A 12,933-nucleotide genomic window follows, 5' to 3' on the forward strand; every position below is an offset into this window, starting at 1 on the left:
TGTTCAGGCGGAACAGGCTTTGTACCAACCAGAGAATGCACTGGATATTTCTCTTCTAAGAATCACTCTACTCCAAGTAATGTTACTAAAAATATCACAACAATCACTTCGAAAACTATTTTACGCTTTATGGACCAACTAGACTTATCCCGTTCTGAACGCGTGGCTGCAAATGGCTATTCTTCTTGAGCAATGGGTCGACCAAACGGGTGCATTGTGAAATCAAGGGAAAAGAATGAAAGCAAACTAGGGGCAAAAAGGGAAAGTTACCAGCGTCCGTTAGAGCCTCGCTGGCAGACTCCTATTGTTCATCAACGTTGGTCGCTGTTGAGCACAGGCGGTGGAGCTATTGGACCAGCTAGTGAAGAGAATCCCACGTCATACAGGGTAAAGTACTCTCCCTCCACACTCAATCTATCCTGTCCAATATCTGAATAGTGTACCAATTGTGCCTTTCTCTCAACTAACTCCATTGGTACTGCAGCAAAGTATACACTAACTAGTACTGTCCGTCCGTAACTAGTCTGACTTCTCCTTTGGTGCAACATTCTTCCTTTGAGGGCACAAGTTGTACCTAGTCACTCCTGGCACAGAAGGGTCAGAAAAGAGGACTAGGGGCTGAGGGGACTCAGACACAGAGGGACCAATGGACTGAGGCTCAAGCACAGATGGGCCAGCAGAACGGGACTCCTAGACGGCCCTGATCGCAGGTGGGACTGCCTCATTCAACACTGCCTCGTTCTCCTCCTCAGTTTGAGTCCTAGTCAGCTGGGCATCGAGAAGGGGACCAAGCAGGGCACCTGCTCCCCCTCAAAATACCCGATGCCTTCAAGGGCTCATTGGTCATAAGGGAGGGGAAGAGGTACGCAGCAGCAGTGCTGTAGGTGAATCCAGTTCTTTCAGCCGGCAGCCTTAACTGCACTATGGGTGGCAAGGAGTACTTGTACTGACCCCTTTTAACACAGCTCCAAGGCTTTCTTCCGTTGAAAATTATGAGTGAGGATGAAGTTGCCAGGCCGAATATCGTGTGTGGACCCCTCAGGTGAAGGCGGTAGGGTGTCCTTGATCTGTTGGTGAATAGAGCGCAGACTTTTAGTTGACTCATACAGATAGTCCACCAAAAGAGGGTATTCAATCTCAGAAAACATTTTGGGGCGTGGAACGCTCCAGACATTTGCTGGGAGTCCGAACACAACTTCATAGGGTGACAGCCCCATTCTGGAGTGGGCTGTTGTTCTTGTTGACAAGAGGGCTAATGGTAAAGCATCTGGCCATTGCAACCCTGTACTCACCTGTATATTTGCCAACTTCAGTTTCAGAGTACCATTGTACTTCTCAATCAGGCCTGCTGACTGGGGGTGATTTGCAGCATGACATTTTTGTTTGATACGGAGTCCTTCGCAAACCAATTGTATCATTCTTGGGTTAAAGGGGCTTCCATTACCACTCCAGATCAAACGGGGCAAGCGAAGTGAGGAAAGAACTCCTTGAGGAGTACCTTTGCAGTCGCCATGGCTGTATTTTCTTTAGTGAAGTGATCCTTAACTAATTTACTGAATAAATAAACAACCACCAACACATATTTCAAATTGTTGACCCTGTCTATCTCAATAAAATCTATTTGGAGAACTTCAAAAGGAAAAGCAGGAGGTGCAAAATTACCAGATGGTGTAGGGGTACCCTTCCCAGGATTGTGCATCATACACACCATACAATATTTAACGAAATGGGTGGCTGTCTTTGGGATATTATCATTTTGCCACATGGGGCCTAACAACTTGCAAATGCCTTTTGCACTGATATGGGCTGGCCTGTGAGCCATGGTAAGCCCTGGAAGAACATATGCATCTGGTAACATCCATCTCTGCTTTCCTGACTTATCAGTCCAACACCCATCCTCGTCTTAACGTGCTGTGCTTTCCTTCCATATCGCTAATTCCTCAATCGTCGTCTCCTTCTGAATCTCATAGATATTTTCCAACGTGTCCTTGAACATGGTGACCTCGGGCACCCAACTTGCGGGACCTGCTACAAACATCCTTTTCATTTTTGTTTGAGCTGTCTCCTTAGCTGTCTGATCTGTAAAAGCATTCCCTCTGCCCAATCTGTTTTTGCCTTGTGGGCGCTTCACTTCACCACTAATTTCTGGGAAAGTGTCAAGGCTGACAAAAGCCTATGTAACAGGGGGCCATGCTGGATCCTCTTCGCATGGGAAGTGAGAAACCCTCTCTCTGCCCAGAGTGCCCGAAATTAAGGGCGACTCTGAAGGCATACTGGCTGTCAGATTAGATGTTGACAGCCAGTCCTCAACCCACAGGCTTGAATAAGGGAAATGAGCTATGCAGCTTGGGCCGACTGATAGGGAACTTGTGATGTCTCAACTACAGTGTGTAGTATCGTTAATGCATATGCAGCTGTTGTAGTGCCATCTGGGAACTTGAAACAAGAGTCATTGACATATAGTTCCACTTGGGGGTCGGATAAGGGAACATCAGTCAGGTCTACCCATCCCTTCGTCTCTTCCTCTGTCTGAAAAATACAATCATGTTTGTTAATTTCCTCACTCTCAGAAGGGAGGAGTAATAACGTGGCTGGGTTCAGAGTGGCACATCTTTTTATTGTGATACGCGGGGCAAAGAAATTTAGCTCATATCTGGTCAGACGTGCACTGGAAAGGTTTTGTGCCTTGGTCTTATTCAAAATCAATCAAACAATCAATCAATCAGAGTACTTGTAAAGCGCGCTATTTACCTGTGAGGGTCCCAAGGCGCTCAGGGGAGGGGGTGCTGGTACTGCTCGAAGAGCCAGGTCTTGAGGAGTCTTCTGAAGACGAGGAGGTCCTGGGTCTGCCATATGTGGGTAGAGAGGGTGTGCCAGGTCATGGTGGCGAGGTAGGAGAAGGATCTGCCGCCGGAAGTTGTTCGTTGAATGCGGGGGACCGCGGCAAGGGCGAGGCTGGTGGAGCGGAGCTGGCGGGTGGGGGTGTGGAAGCTGAGTCTGCTGTTCAGGTTGGCAGGTCCGGCTTTGTGAAGTGCTTTGTGTGCATGGGTGAGGAGCTTGAAGGTGATCCTCTTGTCGACGGGGAGCCAGGGAAGGTCTCTCAGGTGGGGGGTGATGTGGCTGCGGCTGGAGACGTTGACGATCAGTCGGGCGGAGGTGTTTTGGATGCGTTGTAGTCGTCGTAGGTGCTTGGCTGGGATTCCTGCGTAGAGTGCATTGCCGTAGTACAGTCTGCTGCTGACGAGGGCCTGTGTCACCATTCTTCTTGTTTCGGTCGGGATCCACTTGTAGATCCTGCAGAGCATGCGGAGGGTGTTGTAGCAGGAGGAGGAGATGGCGTTGACCTGCTTAGACATGGAGAGGGAGGAGACGAGGATGAATCCTAGATTGCGTGCATGGTCGGTGGCTGTTGGTGCTGTTCCCAGTGTGGTTGGCCACCAGGAGTCGGCTGCTCCTCATCCAGTCGGCGACGGCCTTCATTCCCTCTCGGAGGTTGATTTTGGGGGTGTGTGGGTCCTCGGTGAGGGAGAGGATGAGCTGGGTGTCGTCGGCGTAGGAGATGATGTTGAGGTCGCGATGGCGGGCCACTTGTGCTAGGGGAGCCATGTAGACGTTGAACAGTGTTGGGCTGAGGGATGAGCCCTGGGAGACGCTGCAGATGATGTTGGTGGCTTCTGATTGGAAGGGTGGGAGGCGGACGATCTGGTTTCTGCCGGCAAGGAAGGACGTGGTCCAGTCAAGAGCCTTCTCTTGGATTCTGGCTTCTAGGAGGCGTATCTTTAGGGTGCGATGGCAGACCGTGTCGAAGGCGGCCGACAGGTCCAGGAGGATGAGGGTTGATGTTTCACCATTGTCTAGTTGGCGCCTGATGTCGTCTGTGGCGGCGATGAGGGCTGTCTCGGTGCTGTGGTTTCGTCTGAATCCGGACTAGGACGGGTCCAAGATGTTGATGTCTTCCAGGTGGTGGGCCAGTTGCATGTTGACGATTTTCTCGATGACCTTTGCCGGGAAAGGGAGCAGGGAGATGGGCTGGAATTTTTTGAGGTCCTTGGGGTCCGCTTTGGGCTTCCTGAGGAGGGTGTTGATTTTGGCGTGCTTCCAGCTTTCCAGGAATGTTGCTGTTTCGAAGGAGATGTTGATGACCTTCCGTAGTTGGGGTGCGATGGCTGCATCTGCTTTGTTGAACACGTGGTGTGGCCACGGGTCAGACGGAGATCCTGAGTGGATGGAGTTCATAACCTTGCGTGTCTCGTCATCATTGATGTTGGACCAGGAGGTCAGGTGGATGGCGCTGGTGGTGTTCACAGGGGAGGTGGAGTCTGGCGTAGTCGGGGCGGTCGTGGTGTTGAAGCTGTCGTGGATGCCAGCGATCTTGCGGTGGAAGAAGATGGCTAGTGAGTCGCACAGTTCTTGTGAGGGCGGGATGTCATTGGCGTTGGCGCTGGGGTTGGAGAGTTCCTTTACGATGCTGAAGAGCTCTTTGCTGTCCACAGCATGGGGCACCTTAACGGTGTGGCCAGTATCAAGTACGAGCCCTGCCGATTGTCATATTGAGGCGGCCACAGACGCGAACGCTCTTAGAAAGCTCGGGAGGACTCTGGCGACAGGAACCAGCAAAGCAGAAAATAAGCACACAGCCATTACTTACCTCCAAAGGTAGTGTTGAGATAGAAAGTGCGCAATTGGCCATCTTGTGTACGTACAACACAAACAGTTTTGCGTAATCAGGCATGCCAAGCACAGGAGCAGAGCAAAGTGAGACTTTTAGTTGCTCGAAAGACTGCTGACATTCATGTGTCCAAGGCAGGGATTCATGCACATCTTTGGTGGTTAGTTCTAACTGGGGCTTTATTAACAAATAATAGCTAGGAAGGCATTGCTGACAATACGAAGAAATGCCAATGAAAGCGTGCACATCCCTCAGAGTTTTGGGGGTAGGCATTTCAACAATAGTACTGATGCACTCAGGAGTCAATATCCTACCTGCCTTCGACAGTAAGTGACCTAGCTAGGTGACCTCCTGTTGACAATATTGAAATTTAGAAAGGGACATTTTATGTCCATGATGTGCTAAATTAAATTCAAACACAATTTGACTCTGCTGTCTTTGCAACCTTTTTCAGTGTCAGAAACAATGAGAAGATCATCGACATATTGCAGCAATACATTACCTGAGGGAAGTGTGAGGGAATCTAATTAAGCTTTTAAAGCTTGACTATATATGCTAGGGCTCTTAGTATAGCCGTGAGGAGCGCAACAGAAACTAAAGCTCTGACAACCAGTGTAAAACCAAACAAATGTCCACTGTCTGGATGTATTGGAATACTAAAGAATGCATTTTTAGATCAATGACAGAAAAGTGTTTAGACGAGGAAGGTATCATCATCAGAAGGGCAGTACTGTCAGGGACCACCGAAAAGTGAGGAACCACTATTTTATTAACTTTGCGCAAGTCAATCCCAAAATGATAAACATCTGACTGGCCATCAGAGGAACCCAAAGGGGTCCTCTTAAGGTTGGGAAGAATAGAGCTATTGTAGACATGTGCATGCGTCTCCTCAACAACCCCTGATTCAATCAAGTCCTGTAAAATTTGCAACAAGGCTCACTCCCTGGCCTGAGGTGTCTTGTACTGAAGAACACGGGTCAAGATGGCATTGTCTTTTATTTTGATGGAAACAGGGGGAATCTGCAATTGTCCTACGTTCGCGCCACCCATTGTCCACAGTGTGGGTGGGACGTCTTTGAATTCAGCAGGGAGTGGCGCATCTTTTGACAGGCACTGCTTAGAGTTGACCACACTAGGAACCATTGTCATGTAAACACCTGCAGGGGAACAATAAATTGTCAATGCAACTTTTTTAACAAATCGGAACCCATCAGATTTTCTCCACAATTAGTTGTCAACAGAAATAGCAAATCCACAGTAAAAGAACTCATAGTCACTGCAAGAGGTTTAGAAACGGGACTCACGACCGGTACACCAGAAAAAACTACGAAAACATTATTTTGGCCAGACAGAGCAGCCCCGCGGACCAGTGAATGGGAAATGGAGCTATTCATTGCACCTGTATCCACCAGAAATTCCTTGGATGAGCCATACAAATCTGCAGTGACATAAGGACCGCCTGATCTACAGGTATCGGAACTGGTCCCTCAGTCTGCCCTTGGCTGTCCTAACTGTGAGACATCCCTGTCCCCTCATCCATGTCATAGTCATCATGATAATATTGTCCACCACTAGTGTCATCAAAGTAGTTACCGCTCTAACTAGTCTGTGATGCCGCAGCATGCTGAGCTCTGACCTGTCCACCAGCTCAACAACTCCGCCCACGAGAACCTCGTCCTCTAGGGGCCGCAACTTCTTGCAACAATACTGGACACTTGCTACACCAGTGTCCCTCCTCCTTACAATATGCACACTGATTCAGCCCTAAAGGCGTGGTAGTCCGGTTGGTACGCAGAAGCTGCCTGTCTGAGCCACCACGTCCTCTACCATTCCCCCTAGAAGCCTGCTGCAACAACACCTTCCTTTTCAATTCCTTATGCTTTTTCTCCACCTTCTCTTTCTCTTCATTCTCCCTATGCTCATAATACTGCACCAACTTCAATGTCACAGAATGGGAGGAGGTAGTCCAAGTGCTCTCTAAAGCCTGCAACCAAGTTGCTATCTCAGGAAGCAAGTTCGTAACAAATCTATTAATGAACAATCAAACAACCCCTCCCACTGACAAATCCTGTGTGCTAAAATCCAAAAAGACACCCTCAAACTGGGTGAAGAAATCTGACACACTTTTGTCTTTCTTCTGATGACATGATGTTAAATTGTCCCAATCTACCCTTCTCGGTCGAATGAGAGAGTGCATATACCTAATAATTTGGCTAGGCAAAGTTAGTATCTCGTCTTATGCTTTTCCCCAGGCTTCCTCTCCTGATCCCATGCTTTAATACGGTCCCAGGTACCACCCAATTCCACAATGTGGTCCTGCATGTGCAACTGTCTCCAAATATCAACAGGCACCAGCAGACCAAAGAACATTTCAATATCCGCAAACATCATCACCGTTGATGAAGCAGCCTCAGTCAATTTCCTTATAATATGCAGTGGGATTTTTCCTTGGGTCAGGTAACTGAGTCTTAAGGGACAAAACCTCACTCCTTTTCCACAGCGTGTAAACCCATTGCTCTTGGAAATGCCTCTACCCTCGGTCTAATAACAGTATTCTGCTGCTCCAGTAGCTCCGATAATTCAGGGTGGTATATGAGATGAATTTCCCTCATCGGAAATTGGGATACCGTCTTAGTGCTCTTTCCAAGCAGCCTACTTCGATAAGAAACCATTGTCTAGACATTACCACAAACCTCACTAGGGGACATACCAGCAGCATATACATGATCCCTAATATCATAAATAAGTTGGGGAGCTACATCATTGAAGCATTGTTCCCACAGTCCAATCATCTTTGCCGACATGTGCTTAAGGGCATGTTGCTGCAGAAACGGCTCATAGTCTTTCATCACATAACACGCATCTTCCACACCATAAATGGGATTACAAGCCAATTGCGTAGCCTGATTAGCCACCACCTTCTTCTCAGCTTCCCCTATACCAGACTGTATCAACATACGTCCCAGCCGGTACTTGGGTTTCGCCCAGTCCCTGTCCTCAGAGCCACGTACTGGTGTCTCAATATTCTGTAACAATGGGGAATAGGGGAAAACAGTGGGAGTGATAATAGAGCTACTGGTCAATAATGCTGCTACTGACTGGGTCAGGGGCGTAAGAGCTGGTGAGAGGGACACCGCAGCAATAGGTGTTGCCGGGAAGCTAACAGTTGTAGTTGCCACAGAATGCGCAGATAGAGAAAGGACAGGAGGTGCCGTTGCCAAGGCAGACAGAGTAACAGTAGCAGAGGCAACAGAAACAGAAGGACTGGGTAGCTGGGGATGTGGGGGAAGTTCAGGGTATACCCTCTGAGGGCTATATGGAGGTGGGAGTCGAGCATCAAGCAGTTCCTCCACAAAAGTATCATTCTCTTCTCGAGCAACATAAGACTTTTCACACTGCAACTTCCTATCGGCACACTCTATTGCTTTTTCTATCTTCTCTCTAGCATGCGCTATGGCTTTCTGAGTCACTGTCTGTACTGTACCCTTTCACACCTCTTTCTCTGCTTTCATACGTCTCTGTTTAGCCTCCTTCTGCCACGTTCTGATGGAGTGAAACATCAGCTGCCTAGTCCTTCTCGCAAACAATTTTTCCTGTAGGAAATTATTTTTCTGTTGATCAAAATTGCCCGTCAACGGCCACTGTAATTCGGCATTGTCCGTCGTTCATTTGTGCCATAATGTACTAAACATAATAGGGCCAAGGCCATGTTTGACAAACATGTCAAAATTCTGAATGCCTTCTGGAGATGCTGGCAGGCTTTCTTCCAATCGAGCCTAAGCAGAACAACGACAGCCAAAACAAAACACCTTACTAAGGTACATCATTTTTCAGAAGAAAACTAGTCAGCTATTTATGGCAAGCATATATTTGCAAATATCTTTACCCAGAATTGATCCTCAGACCTCATGAAATACAAATCAAAGTTGTACCATGTTCATAAAGGACACAAACAAATTCAAACGCTTGTCCAAGGAAGGTCCTCAGACCGCGTCAAATACAAATCAAAATGGTGCAATCTCCACAAAGAACCAAATCAAACTCACCTGGTGTTCACAGGTCAAACACATTTATTATCCACTGCCGACTCTTTGGACCAAACGGTCAGATCCAAGGGATTTGCCGTTCATGACCCCAGTCGGGATGACCACCGAATGAAGCACCGCCCGGTCAGACAGAAGGGGCAGCTGCGAGTACGAGACTCTCTCATGCAGGGATCCCTGGTTCGCCCGTCTGACCCGATGTGGCCCCACCCTCCTCACATGTCTGTGGGCAAGGATGAATGACCCATCCGATGGGGTCCCTGTTTGGGTGCCAACTGAAGGAAGTGACCAGATAAGGGTCACCCGGGTCACTCGTGACCACCTCTCAGCCTTCCACATAAATGAAGAGTCGGTCAGACAATAGAAAACCAAAGTGATTTATGAGTCATACACTTGAGCGGAGTCCAGTCTGGCCAGCCTCCTTGGATTGTTGCAGAGGGGATTGACCTCAGACAATTTGGTAATGTGTAAAGTACATTTCCAGCACCCCTAAAGGCCACCCCAGGCTGGATTTTTTCAGTTGGGAGCTAATGAACAAAGGAGGTACGGAAGGATGAGTTACAATCCTGGGACCGGGCACACTTTATCCTGTATTCAAGGTTACTCTGCATGCCCTCACCGCTCTGAGCAGTGGGAGCAAGGCTATGTAGCATACATTAATAAAACATTCTATTCATTAGCACAGCAAACTCAACCTTGTGGAAATCCACGTACAGAGGACACATTGGCAGCTGCTTTTTAGTGAGGCAAACACAAAGTGAGACAGAAGTTAGTTTTGATCACGGCTCAAAATGGTGGCTAAATACAAAATGGCGCAGTGAATGCTAACTTAAACTATACAGTGCATGGAAAATTCGGGGAAAGCAATTTTCTAATCCAACAATCCCTTATAACCACTACATCTGATCTGAATGCTACAAGGAGCTAAAATCTCTTAAGTACTTTTGTCCATCAGGAAAATACCAATAAGGTGCTGCCATGACACCCTAAGGAACATTAAGTGACAGGAAACCTTGATAAATGAGACCCTCTGGAGTGTGGCAGATGGCTTTTACAGGTCACAATACTCAATGGATTTCAGGCATGGGACATGACAGAAACATCCAAGTTTGGAGAGGTCTGGACTTTGAAGCATATCAAATTGTTTGGCTAACTGTCCGAGGACTTTGCCCTCCAAAAATTCTTTAGATACCTGCAGCTTCACCATGCCTTTCAATTTCATAGAGCCAGGCTAACAGCAGTGATTGAATTCAGCCCTTTGGAAGCCAAGGTGACAAATGAAGAACTGGGAGGTAACAGTATCTCTGGGATCTATGGATTTTTGACAGTAGCACGCCTGATAGATATGTAAAATTATTAGAAAAAGTAGAACAAGTTTTGGGTGAACTGGAAGAGGACGACTGGACAGGTACGAAGATAGCTTCAGACATCATGATCATCTCCTCGTACCTGAGGTAAATTTAATTCAAGTACTTCCACAGAGTTTACTATCATCTGTCAGGCTGTGCCAGAAGGGCAAAGGTTCTAACCCCAGTTGTATACAGTGCCAACATATAGTTCATTCCTTCAATTAGTTTGCGAATGCCCGGGGATTTCACACTATTGGCCTGCCAACAAATAATAAAATAGGGCAGATAGTGGGACAACCAGTATTATATGATCCAACAATATCTCTCGTGGGAATAATTGAGGATTGGGAGGAGCTGGAAATCTCATGGAACATCCTAGGGGTTAACCTACTAGTAGTGAAGCGAGACAAAGCACAGAGATGGAGAAGCCTAGACCCCGTCATGGAGGCTGAATGGCTGAGGGGTTTGGACACGTGCTCCAACACTGAAGAAACTGTGTACAAGGACTGGGGATATCCCAAAAAGTTTCATAAGATTGGGGAGCCTTATGGAATGCAGTGGGAAAGTACACCTCATTGCAGATGCTCCAAGTGGTTTGAATTATTGGTGCTAACATACTCTATGATTATATATGCAACACACTGATGTGTGAGTATTGTTCTGGATGTGCGTTAATGCTGCCACATGCCTGTGGAACAATTCTTTGACAGTGCTTTTTTTCAGAAAAAAAAGATTTATATAATATAAAAGAGAGAACAAGCCTTTCCCACCTTCCTATTGAACAGCCTGTCATTTCCACCTGAGGCTGACACCATCACTCCTAACCTCAGAAAAAAGACAACATGTTTGTCACTTCATCCCCCGATCTGATCCTACACCACAACCTAAAATGCAAATAAAGCAAATGATGTCAATTGTGTCACTGTAAGGTAATTTGCTCATCTTGTGCTTTTGTAAGCCTCTACCTCTGTTAACTGGGTTGAGGTGCCTCATAATGCCAATCTCTCTGTAAAGCACTCTGCTGGCCATGATAGTTCAGCACTTTATATGTACACCCAAAATTAATGGAAACATTGAAGATAATTTCTAGAGCTCTGAGTCCAAACCATTTGACTTTTTTGTTGGTTTGTGTGAAAAAGCAAATATATTGTTCAAACGTGAATCCTAGACTGGATAATATATTTTAATATTTTTGTGATATTAAATTTGAAGTGATTTTCCTGATTGTGAGTGTTGGAAAGTCATCCAGTGCCCTGGGCACCCCCAAACATTTTGCTGATTGGTACTGGTGGCAAATTGATCTTACTAATCAGGGCCCATGGCCAGTGCTATGCTGAAATAGACACATTTAGAATACAGTGAAAACACCTATATACACTAGGGTACACTATGGGTTGGGGTACCCCTGTGAATGGTATGACCTTCCCTATTAAGGCCTTAGTACATAATAGGGCAAGGGGATTGAAACTACCTCTCAGGCCCTAGTATATATTAGGGCATGTGAGTTTAGAGGCCAGCAGCACTTTCTGCTCTTACATGTGTGCACTGTTGAAGCTTGAGGTCAGCTTTAAAGTAGCTCTGTGTTGCAGGACTGCTTTTAAAAAGTAAATTGGGCCAAAACTCGACTTTGGTATTTGGGGTACTTAAAAATGGATAACCAACAATGTTTGAGCATATTAGTTACTCCCAGTGTCTCCCCTAGGTGTCCCGGGGTGGGAAACATGTATTTATACGGAAGACCCTTATAAAATGAGTTTTAAATGCCCTGGGTTAGGTGAAATTGCCTATTTCGCTCCCTACATTGTGTGCTGCCCAAAATCGACTTTGGTACTAGGAGCACTGTGGAGGGAGGATCTGCAATATTTTTACATATTCAGAACCCCTAAAGTCTCCCCTAGGTGATCCAGGGGTGGGGGTCCTGTAGAAATATGCAGAGTACTTATAACATATGGTTTTGTAAGCCCTGGTGCTGGACAAATGGCCCTAGTCATTTTCCCATTGCAAATCCATTGCCACATAGGTTAACATTAAGTTTGGGCGTAAAATCCGTTCCGTTAACAGGATTTGCAAATTTTTGGCAATTTCACGGTCCGCGAATCCCACGAATTTGCCCAAGAATCCGTAAATTCGCAAGTCCGCCGAGTTGTTTTTCTCCCGGTTTGCGTGTGCTGCACCATTTTGGATTTTGCTGCGTGATCGCGCGAGAGTTTTTCGACCGCAATTACGTCATCGGGGTCCGCCATCTTGCACAACGAGAGTTTGACAACGCGAGTACGTCATAAGGGCTCGCAATCATGCATCGCGGGAGTAGACAATGCCGAACACGTAGATGCTGCATTAAGAGACAATGTCCCGACAGGTAATAGTGTACAGTCAATTAATTATGCATGCACACAGCATTGCTGACAAGGAAAGAAGGAGAGCACTCTTTGAATTGAATAAAGATAGTTAATCATCTTATATTGTAACACAAGTTCATGGTCGGATATATACAGTTTCAAGCAGCACTGCATAAAATGAATTAGTGACAACCATCATGTACTTGGTGCTCAAAACAAGTGTCTGTGGTGAAAGTGGCGACGCAAGTGAAGAAGTGAACAGCATGGACGGCGCACTGTGAACAAAGTGCAAGTCATTTACAGTGAGTGGCTCAGGTCGTGTGATAAGGTGATATCACAGATTACAAAATTCTTTCAATTTGGTGTTGAGCCACATTAGAGAAGTACGCCTATTAATAAGCTGGTAAGTCTTAACAGCTTATTAATAGGCGTACTTCTCTAATGTGGCTCAACACCAAATTGAAAGAATTTTGTAATCTTTGTTCACAGTGCGCCGTCCATACTGTTAACTATCTTTATTCAATTCAAAGAGT

This window comes from Lissotriton helveticus, chromosome 4_1 (genome assembly GCF_964261635.1).
Source record: "Lissotriton helveticus chromosome 4_1, aLisHel1.1, whole genome shotgun sequence".
Classification (NCBI taxonomy): Eukaryota; Metazoa; Chordata; class Amphibia; order Caudata; family Salamandridae; genus Lissotriton; species Lissotriton helveticus.